Genomic DNA, 10,791 nt, shown 5'->3' with positions numbered 1-10,791 from the left:
CTCTCTCTGTTAGACTGGCATCCAGACCACCATAAGATGATACTCTAGAGGACTAGCCCACTATCTTCTCAAATGCCTGGTTTTCTAAATAAAGCTACTATTTCTTGCCTCCACACCTCATCTCCCAAGTATTGGCTTGTTGTGCTGTGAGATGACCAACTTCTGATTCAGTAACAGCCTCCCTCAGTAAGGAGATGCCTATCCTTACCACAATCAGCAGCACCTGTCATAGATGCCATAGGCATTTGTTCCAGTAGGGGCAGGCAAAAAGTTGGCTAAAATATTTAAAAATAAACTATGGGAAATGAGAAGCCCACCGTGGGATTTGAAAAGCTCTGACATATTTCTAGGGATCTAGAAGGCCATACACACTTGGCAATGTTTTGTGCATCCCCAGGAAGGGCCTGAGAATGTTCTAATTGCCTCTCTGGTTGATCTTGAGATTCTGCATAAGCTGGAAATCAAGACTAAAACACCATTGTAAACTACAGGAGTGTTGAAGGAAGATCCTAACATTCAAAACAGCCCCTCAGGAAAGACTGGAAAACAGTAGGAAGTTGGAGAAAACCAAGTTCTAAAATAATACAGAAGACCAAAAGAGTAAGAAAAGTCAAGACACATTTGAAGAATGGCTGGCTACCGTATATCAAGATTTTTTTTTTACAATTATAGAAATTAAAGCAGTTATATAGTAAAGAAAAATATAGACTTATGTAATGGATGAAGAAATTGTAAAGTACATATGTGAATGTATAAAGACTTGATATCAATGACATAGAAGATATATAAATGACATATAAATATAAACTTGTAACATCTAATTATGTAAATGCCGTTAAATAGATAAAGGATATATAAATGATAAACGTGGTGTCTCAAAACAGTAAGAAAATACGGTCTGTTCAAAAAAGTAGTGTTGAGTCAGTGGGTTTCCTTGGAAAAGTAAATTTAGGTTCCAGTTCAGTTCAGTTCAGTCAGTCTTGTCTGACTCTGCAACCCCATGGACTGCAGCACACCAGGCTTCCCTGTCCATCACCAACTCCCTGAGTTTACTCAAACTAATGTCCATTGAGTTGGTGATGCCATCCAATCATCTCATCCTCTATCATCCCCTTCTCCTCCTGCCTTCAATCTTCCCCAGCCTCAGGGTCTTTTCCGATGAGTCGGTTCTTCATATCAGGTAGCCAAAGTGTTGGAGTTTCAGCTTCCTTCCAGTTTCAGCCCTTCCAATGAATATTCAGGACTGATTTCCTCTAGGATGGACTGGTTGGAACTCCTTGCAGTCCAAGGGACTCTCAAGAGTCTTGTCCAACACCACAGTTCAAAAGCATCAATTCTTTGGTGCTCAGCTTTCTTTGTAGTCCAACTCTCACATCCATACATGACTACTGGAGAAACCATAACCTTGACTAGACAGACTTTTGTTGGCAAAGTAATATCTCTGCTTTTTAATATGCTGTCTAGGTTGGTCATAGCTTTTCTTCCAAGGAGCAAGCCCCTTTTAATTTCATGGCTGCAATCACCATCTGCAGTGATTTTGGAGCCCCCAAAAATAAAGTCTGGTACTGTTTCCACTGTTTCTCCATCTATTTGCCATGAAGTGATTGGACCGGATGCCATGATCTTCGTTTTCTGAATGTTGAGCTTTAAACCAACTTTTTCACTCTCCTCTTTCACTTTCATCAAGAGGCTTTTTAGTTCCTCTTCACCTTCTGCCATAAGGGTGGTGTCATCTGCATATCTGAGGTTATTATATTTCTCCCGGCAATCCCAGCTTGTGCTTCATTCAGCCCAGAGTTTCTCATAATGTGCTTTATATATAAGTTAAATAAGCAGGGTGACAGTATACAGCCTTGATGTACTCCCTTTCCTATTTGGAACCAGTCTGTTGTTCCATGTCCAGTTCTAACTGTTGCTTCCTCATCTGCATACAGACTTCTCAAGAGGCAGATCAGGTGGTCTGGTATTCCCATCTCTTGAAGAATTTTCCAGAGTTTGTTGTGGTCCACACAGTCAAAGGCTTTGGCATAGTCAATAAAGCAGAAGTAGACATTTTTCTGGAACTCTATTGCTTTTTTGATGGTCCAATGGATGTTGGCATTTTGATGTCTGGTTCCTCTGCTTTTTCTAAATTTAGCTTGAACATCCAGAAGTTACGGTTCACATAATGTAAATTTAGTCCCAACTTCACCCAAAACATAAAAATGAACCTAAAAGAGACTGAAGACTTCAGTATGAAAAAATAAATCTATTAGAAGAAAATATGGTTGCAACATGGTGGGCTAAGTATTCTTAAATATGATACAAAATGTGAACCATATGAGAAAATTGATAAATATGTTGCAATTAAAATTTTAAAATTTGCATGTCAAAAAGAGTTATAAACAAGGAAAAAAAGTAAAGCTGCAGACCTGGGAGTAAATAGTTGCTTTATATATCTAAAAAATTATTATTATCCTGAATATATAATGAGCTACAAGTCAATTTTTAAAAGAAAATGTTTACTCTTTAATATTTTTCTTATTTCTCACCCAGAGTTTCTCTTAAGCATCTGAACTAGAGGAAATAATGCTTAGACTTTCAAATCCAATTCTGTAAAGGTCAGTTAACGTTAGTATCCAATGTTTAGAAAGACTGTCATTGGCAGTTTATCCTATTGCTGAAAATATAGAAAGTTTAAACTTTGTATTCTGATAAATGTAAGAAAAATGCTTAGATCCTTCCTGTCAGAAGATTTATGTGGTGCCTAAATATATCTTACATGTGTTGTGATTAACCTAATTGTGTGTATCTTGTTACTGTTATCCTCCTGCCACTGGGTTTAATTACATTGCATTATGACTGGTAATTAAACAAAACAAAATATCATTATATCATTAGTTGGTTTTATAAGACTTTGAAACATTTTCCTAAGAGCTCTTGTATTTATCACAGCTATCACCGCAGTAATCAGTTCTCCCAGAATAGTTTCTGGTCACTGACTTGTCATGTATACATTTTCCAGTTGCTTGGAATTTGAGCTCAGAAACCACTGATGTGCATTGATTTAGGTGGATTAAAGGTCTTCTATTCAACCAGCTAGATTACAACCATTTTGAAGCAGTCTTACTCTTAAATATGTTCTGTTTTAAATGGGGATACTGAAAGTCCTATAGGAACAACCAGCAAGTTCATTTTGTCTGAGTTGCCTGTGGTTATGCAACAGAAAATAAAAACAACAACAAAAAAAGAAGCTACCGTTTACAATCTGCTGAGTTGGGTCTTCCAATAAGTCTTGACACAGCCAGGAGAGTACATCTTGTAAATCTTTCTATGATGCATTAACAGTACAGAAGGGTAGAAATATCCTGAGTGAAAGGCACTCTGGAACAGTAGCTGGGACCACAATCCAGTATGTATGCAAATGTGAAGAAAGTACGTACCTTTCTCAGGAGTATGCACTCACCTCCTGGTTGAGTGCCAAGTGCTTCAAACTGCTCTTCTGAGGGTAAAAAATAGCATCTGGATACATAAACAGTTTTTTTTAAAGATTAACTTAGTCATTCTGGCTTATCTATATAAGTCAGCATCTGTCATTTAAAAAAAGGGTAATTTAGAGGAGATTTACAGGAAAAATTTATCTCCTCAACTTTTCTTCTTTCTTATCCTCTCTCTTTCTTGCCTTATACTTACTTTTAAGCTTTCCAGCCACTCCAGCATATAAAATTTGCTACTGGCTGAAGTTGTGGTCATTTGGTATTTTCTATGACCTTGATTTATATCCTCAGCATTAACAGCTTGAGGTTTAGGGCTATTTGTCCTCTTAAGTAAACAAACCAAAGAATGTTAGTCTAGCTCAGGACTTCTAAGCTTTGTAAATAGCTTACAAGTTCAAAGTAAACCAAGGTCTTCGAAATATCAACCAGAGTTCATAGTGCAAGGTTATTTAAATATGAGTAGTGTCCCAGGTGGCACAAGTGGTAAAAAATCTGCCTGCCAGTGCAAGAGATGCAAGGGACACAGGAAAGTTCCCCTGGAGAAGAAAATGGCAACCCACTTCAGTATTCTTGTCAAGGAAATCCCATGTAAGAGGAGGCTGGTGGGCTACAGTTTATGGGGTTGCAAAGAGTTGGGCATGACTGAGCACACAAAAATGATCTAGTTTAAACCAATTTTGGAGCTTTCATGGTGGCTCAGATGTTGAAGAATCTGCAATGCAGGAGACGCAAGAGATGTGGATTCGATCCCTGGGTAGGGAAAGTCTCCTTGAGAAAGGAATGGTTAACCACTCCAGTATTCTTGCTTGGAGAATTCCATGGACAAAGGAGCCTGGTGGGCTACCTAGAACTCAGAAAAATATATACAATATTTTTAAACAAGTAATATTATATATTTTCATATAAATATATAAAATATGTACAAAAAATCTCTTTCAGAGCACCACAATTCTCATAATTAAAGAATGGCTGGGAAGGGTCCTGTACTTACGTGAGGTAAGCTTGGTTCTTGTCTGGGTCAGCCGTTAATGACCTCTAAGGCCTTGGGCAAGAGTTGACTACCGGATGACTCTTTGCTGTGACTGTCTGGGTGTTGCTGACTAATTGGCTGCAGCAGTCTCCACTGTGGCTTTACAGTTTGTGAGTTTTCACTGTGTGACCAGAACCATGCATTTGAATAGGTGACTAGTAATCTGGATCCATATTTTTATTGCTTCTCCAAGTGACTGAATTTAATTCTGTGCCAATGTTCAAAGTCTAAAATCACACTGGTAATGGTGGGCCCTTAGTTGGCTTCTTTCTCAGTGCTATATGTATTTACCTCCCTGTGCTTAATTGAGGGTAGAAATCAAGGTAGCTGAACAGGAAGAGGCCCTGGGGACTCTGTTTTGTAACCTGACTCTGTACAAATGACTTGAGCCTATGTAGAAGAATATATGCCTGGAAACAGTAATGCTCTGATTGAAATAAAAATGACATCATAATTATTACTATTCCAAGCAAAGACAATGACAAAGTATCATAAAAATTCACCTATTAATTACTTGGCATCATACCACCTAACTTATTAGTTGAACCTAATAAGACAAATAGAATTTAATGGCAAAGATAGTATATTCTGTTTTTCTGGCATATTCTTTGGTATCAACTAATTGTGGATTAAAAACACATTATATGACTTTCCTGAACCCATTTATATCTTCTATAAAATTGCTGGGGTTGTCTTACTTGTCCTCAAAAGCTAGCACTAACCATTCAATACATTTCTCATTCTGTGATGTTCACCTCATCAGAGTCTTGGAAGCAGATAGCTTTTCATCTCTTTTGATTGACATAAAACCTCTATATAAGGTCACCCCATCTTTGCTTAGCCATGCTTTCACAATATACTACTGGGCTCATGGTCTTATATTTTGATTTCTTCTTGATCTCTAGAGGCTTTTATGAAATATTTTCAGCCGAATAATCTACAGTGATACAGTCTGGGTCAGTTTCCTTATTCCCTGTTCATGTTCCCAGTTGCAGTCTTATGGAAAGAGGTTAGAATGAATCATGAATAAGCTGGTGGCTTTATCTGCCACCTGGGAGCCATAACTTGAAAATACAGTTTTTGAGTTTTGAGCACATAATGGCTGTTGCACACATTAAAACACATTTTTGAGGACATACATTATTTACTGTAATGACGGACTTAAACCTTTGTCCTCACATTGTTCCAGAGAATTATTGCATATTTCTTTAACCCTATGTGGTCAGATAAGTGAATAACTATGCTAGTGATGAGGTAGAATATAGGCAGATTCAGTGCTTCTCTAGGGGATCTTCAGTTCAGCCTGTGAAATCCTTAAATGTGTTAATATCCAGAGATAACAAAAAGGCTTACTTAATTGCTAAATGCATTGTTATGAGGCAAGACCAGATGCTAGCATCACATAAAACCTTTGTGTGATTAATACTTTAAGTACAGATGATTGAGTATAGCAGTTGTATATAATAAGATTAATATATCTTAAGCTATCCGTTATAGAGAGAGCTCACGGGGAAGACCGTCATTTTAATTGCTAAAAGTAGAGGGAGGGAAAGGTCAGGTGGTAATAGAGCACATCTGAATTTCATCTTTCTTGACAAAAATTTTCTATGATTTCTATAAACATTCTTTTCTTTTATTTATAGCATGCATTTCTCTTTATCTTATGTCTAATGATCTGCATTCTTCCCAGTAACTCAAGTATCGTTATTCTTCATTTTGAATTTGACTCTATAGAAATTCTCTGAGGGTGCTGTCACCTGTTAAATTTTAAGAGGGTGTTACACTTTCTTAAAGTTGTATTAGGTGATGGGTTCTTAATACTATTATAGGGCAGAAAAGTCTAAGAACAAAGGATAGATTCTTAAGAGGGCCTTAATCAATTGTGTCTCTTCCCTGGGGTGAGGTAGGTAGATTATTCCATTAGAACAGATACCAATGTTCTGCTCAACCAAGCTCAAATGACATGGTTAGCAATATGGAACTAACCACTGATTATCTCATTGTATTACTCTTTTATTAAAAAATGATTTACATTATTCTAGTGTTTACTCCTTGGAAGGAAAGTTATGACCAACCTAGATAACGTATTAAAAAGCAGAGACATAACTTTGCCAACAAAGGTCCGTCTAGTCAAGGCTATGATTTTTCCAGTAGTCATGTATGGATGTGACAGTTGGACTATAAAGAAAGCTGAGTGCTGAAGAATTGATGCTTTTGAACTCTGGTATTGAAGAGCCTTGAGAGTCCCTTGGACTGCAAGGAGATCCAACCAGTCCATCCTAAAGGAGATCAGTCCTGGGTGTTCATTGGAAGGACGGATGTTGAAGCTGAAACTCCAATACTTTGGCCACCTGATGCGAAGAGCTGACTCATTTGAAAAGACCCTGATGCTGGGAAAGATTGAAGGCAGGAGGAGAAGGGGATGACAGAGGATGAGATGGTTGGATGGCATCACCGACTCAATGGGCATGGGTTTGGGTGGATTCTGAGAGTTGGTGATGGACAGGGAGGCCTGGCGTGCTGTGGTTCTTGGGGTGGCAAAGAGTCGGACATGACTGAGTGACTCAACTGAACTGAACTGAGTGTTAATTTAAATGTCAACATGCAAACTTAATGACCCAGTGAACACAAATATTCACCATGATTATATCAAAATTTAGGGTCTGTAGTTAATATTCTCCACATTTTCTTGACCTTCTGGTTATATGACATAAGTCAAATATAGGAAAAAGTCCTAAGCCAGTATGTTTGGTTTGGTTGTCAGGTTCAGAAAGAAGAGAATAATGACAATGGATTTTGCTTAAGCCTGAGTAATTCCCAGCCCTCTTGGGGTGCTGCATTATATTTGAACTGACTTTTTCATTCCATTATACATTTCATCCTTCTTACACTCCAGGCTCTTGGAATTTGGTGAAAAAAGCATGGTAATTCAGGGCCCAGCTTATCCCTGAGTAAGTTCTATGGTTTGATTAGTCTGAAATGCTTGTGTGTCTTCATCCAAAAATACTTATACTATGCCCTAACTATACAAATGGAAACATTTGTATAGATCAAACACTGGGATACATCAGTGATTTAAATAAAGATTTTAGCTTTTGTAGGTTATGCATTCTAGCAGGGGAAGGCAGAGAATAAACAATAAGCATAATAAAAAGTAGATTTTATAGAGTGCTGCTGCTGCTGTTCAGTAGCTAAGTTGTGTCTGACTCTTTGTGACCCCATGGATTGTAGTATGCCAAGCTCTATGGGGTTCTCCAGGCAAGAATACTGTGATAAATGTACTTAAAAAACAAAAGGAGCCTGGTAGGGAGAATCGGTAATAGAGTCACTACGGGGCAGTGAGGAAAAATGTAGAGGTTGCAGTTTTAAACGAGGTGGTCAAGATAAGCCACAGTGAGAAGACATTTGAGCACAGTTGAAATAGATATAAAAAGTCAGTCCATACACATAATTGGGAGAAAAGACATTCAGGGAGGGAGAACAGCTGGATTCGTTGCCCTAAGTCAGGAGAATGTCTACCATGTTTGAGCAACAGGGATGGTTAGAGTGGATGGAGTGATAGACCCCAACGTGAATATGTGAATGTCTTCTAACGCTCGACACAATCCTATGGATGGAAGGATTGGATATAGTTATCTCACAACATAATGAAAAAGGAACCAATAACTACTGAGCACCGACCTTATGCTTTTTAATTTCATCTTTGCATAAATCTGGGCTTCCCTTGTGGCTCAGCTGGTAAAGAATCTGCCTACAATGCGGGAGACATGGGTTTGATCCCTGGATTGGGAAGATTCCCTGGAGAAGGGAACAGCTACCCACTCCATTATTCTGGCCTGGAGAATTTCATGGACTGCTTATAGTCCATGGGGTCTCAAAGAGTTGGACACAACTGAGTGACTTCACTTCACTTTCATAAATCTATTGAGGTCCTTATTACAATCACCATTTTACAAATTAGGGTGATAACACATAGATAGGTTACAAGACCAAGGCTACAAAGCTATTAAATAATGGGGCTGAGATTTAATCCCTTCAAATCCTGAACTCTCTCAGCTACACCATCCAACCTCACTAGTATTCATGGCTTTCAAGTTCAGTTTTCAAACAAAGCAGCCAAAACTATCTAAGGGTTACTAAAACCCAGGTCCAGGGCTAGCACATAGTGTCATATTGGCTACTGGGGTCAGAAGTGATGGTGACTCCCACTTGTTGTTTCTCATTTGCTTATTTCCCAGCTCTCTTTGCCTGTTTATAGCAAGAGAAACTGTTGAAGGTGACCTCAGTATTGCTCATAGACATCAAGAGTTGTAGTCACTGTGTAAAACAACCAGCCAAACAGAGCTATATGATCAGTCTCTTTGTCCCAGTTAAGGTCCCCTTTGGGTCACATTCCTGAGCAGTCATCTGATAACACTGACTTCCTCTTCCCAGCATGGAACTACCAGGAGCAGTCAGCTGGGCTAAAGTTGTCAAGGTCATAAGCAACTCTGCCCCCAGGTAGAAGATATGAGTCATTTGGGGAGGAAAGTATGCCCATTTTGACACCTCAAGATGACTACAGATCAAGGCCCCCTTTGAAACTCCTGGGCATCTAAAAAGCACTGTTTATAAACCTCTGGCTCCTAATGAGTCATGATTAGATTTAATAGGAAGACTTACCCTACAGGGAAAAACAATAAAATCTACTGGTGTTGTTCCAGAGAAATACCTGAGCTTAATAAGATCTTGCACATAATTCTGATGAAGAGTCGATGTCCCCAATGATCAGAATAGCTAAATCAACAGAATGTTTGCTGAAGTTCTGCTGTAGCACGTCCTATTGGTATGTGACCCCTTTTATTAATGACTGCAGCAATGATAATACAATAATAGTAGCAAATATTTATGGGATGCTCACTTTGGGCCAGACACTATTCTAAGCACTTTGTAAGAACAAATGTATTGAATTATGGTAGAAAATTCTGAAAAATATGTGTTATTGTCTTCAATTTATAGATGAGAAAACTACAGTGCTGAGACATTCTTGTCCCAGGTCACGTGGCTGTTAAGCACTAAAACTTTTCAGTATGGGTCCAAGTTGATACTAACACATTGGAGGAGCTAAATAAATATTGATTTTGGTTTCTTTTCTGTTTGTGGACCTATTGAGCAGTCTTGGCTGGATTGGGAGGAAATGTAGATCATCTTATTTTCTACTCAATGGCTTCTATCTCCCAGAACCTTCCAGAACGTGGGCCCTCCTGCCTAGTGGCAGGCACTGGTGTTTTGGCACTGCTGTCTGTCCTAGAGTCTACTGCAAAGTCACAGACTGTACTCCTTCAGGAATATTGGAGGAGGCACTATTATTTCTCAGTAAGAGCCTGTAGGATTTTCACAAGGATAATTGATATGTGTGAAGGGCCACAACTATAAAAACTGCCACTTTTTATAGTTCTAAGAAGTATGGTGAGACAAAAATGACAGTTAGGAATTTTAGTTGTCTCATTAATATAGGCTTGTTTCTTTAACAGATAAATTATTAGAATATTTGAGGATAAAAACACAAGTTCTAAATTTTGTTAATTTAAGGAAGAAAGAATTCAAAACTTTAGTCATAAGTAAATTATTGCCTAGTGTATACAAGGACTTAATACAAATATTTATGAACTGGTTGGTTAAATAAATGATATTAAGCTCATGGTGCTAAATTAATAGCAGATAAAAGTAGACCAAATTTACTTGGAAATAAAAACTTTTGGAAAATGTTACAGAGTATGAAGCTTGCCTGCCGCTTCTTATATTGACCATTCATGAGAATGGTTTCAATTGTATATCAGGGATTGAGAATTTGGGGTAAAAGTTACAACCTGAAGCTAGTATAAATATTACATTTATCATTAAAATGAACGAAAAACTTTGGGACAGATGAGGCACAAAGCCACCAAGGTAATTAACTTCTTTTTTTTTCAGTGTGATATAGGCTGAACAGAATGAAAAATAATAATAATGAATTTTTAATACTAGTGATTATTATTTTAATAATTTAATATTGTTGATATTATTATTAAATAATAATAAGGAATTTTTTCAAATATAATTATTAGCCTCTTGCACTGTGCATTGAGAAAAACCCTAATCTAGGGCTTCACTTTTTGAGCTAAATAAGAATCTATCAATTTCCTAAGCAAATTCCCTCATGGTGCAAGTATAAACTAATGAAATCAAGAGAGTTTTTAAGCCTTCCTCCAACATATTTCTATTAAAATAACTAGGAGGCCTGGAATTCTGAAGAATGTTTGTCAT

Source organism: Bos indicus x Bos taurus, chromosome 3, assembly GCF_003369695.1.
Source record: "Bos indicus x Bos taurus breed Angus x Brahman F1 hybrid chromosome 3, Bos_hybrid_MaternalHap_v2.0, whole genome shotgun sequence".
Classification (NCBI taxonomy): domain Eukaryota; kingdom Metazoa; phylum Chordata; class Mammalia; order Artiodactyla; family Bovidae; genus Bos; species Bos indicus x Bos taurus.
The sequence above is the reverse complement of the archived record's forward strand: the minus strand, read 5'-3'. Positions refer to the sequence as shown.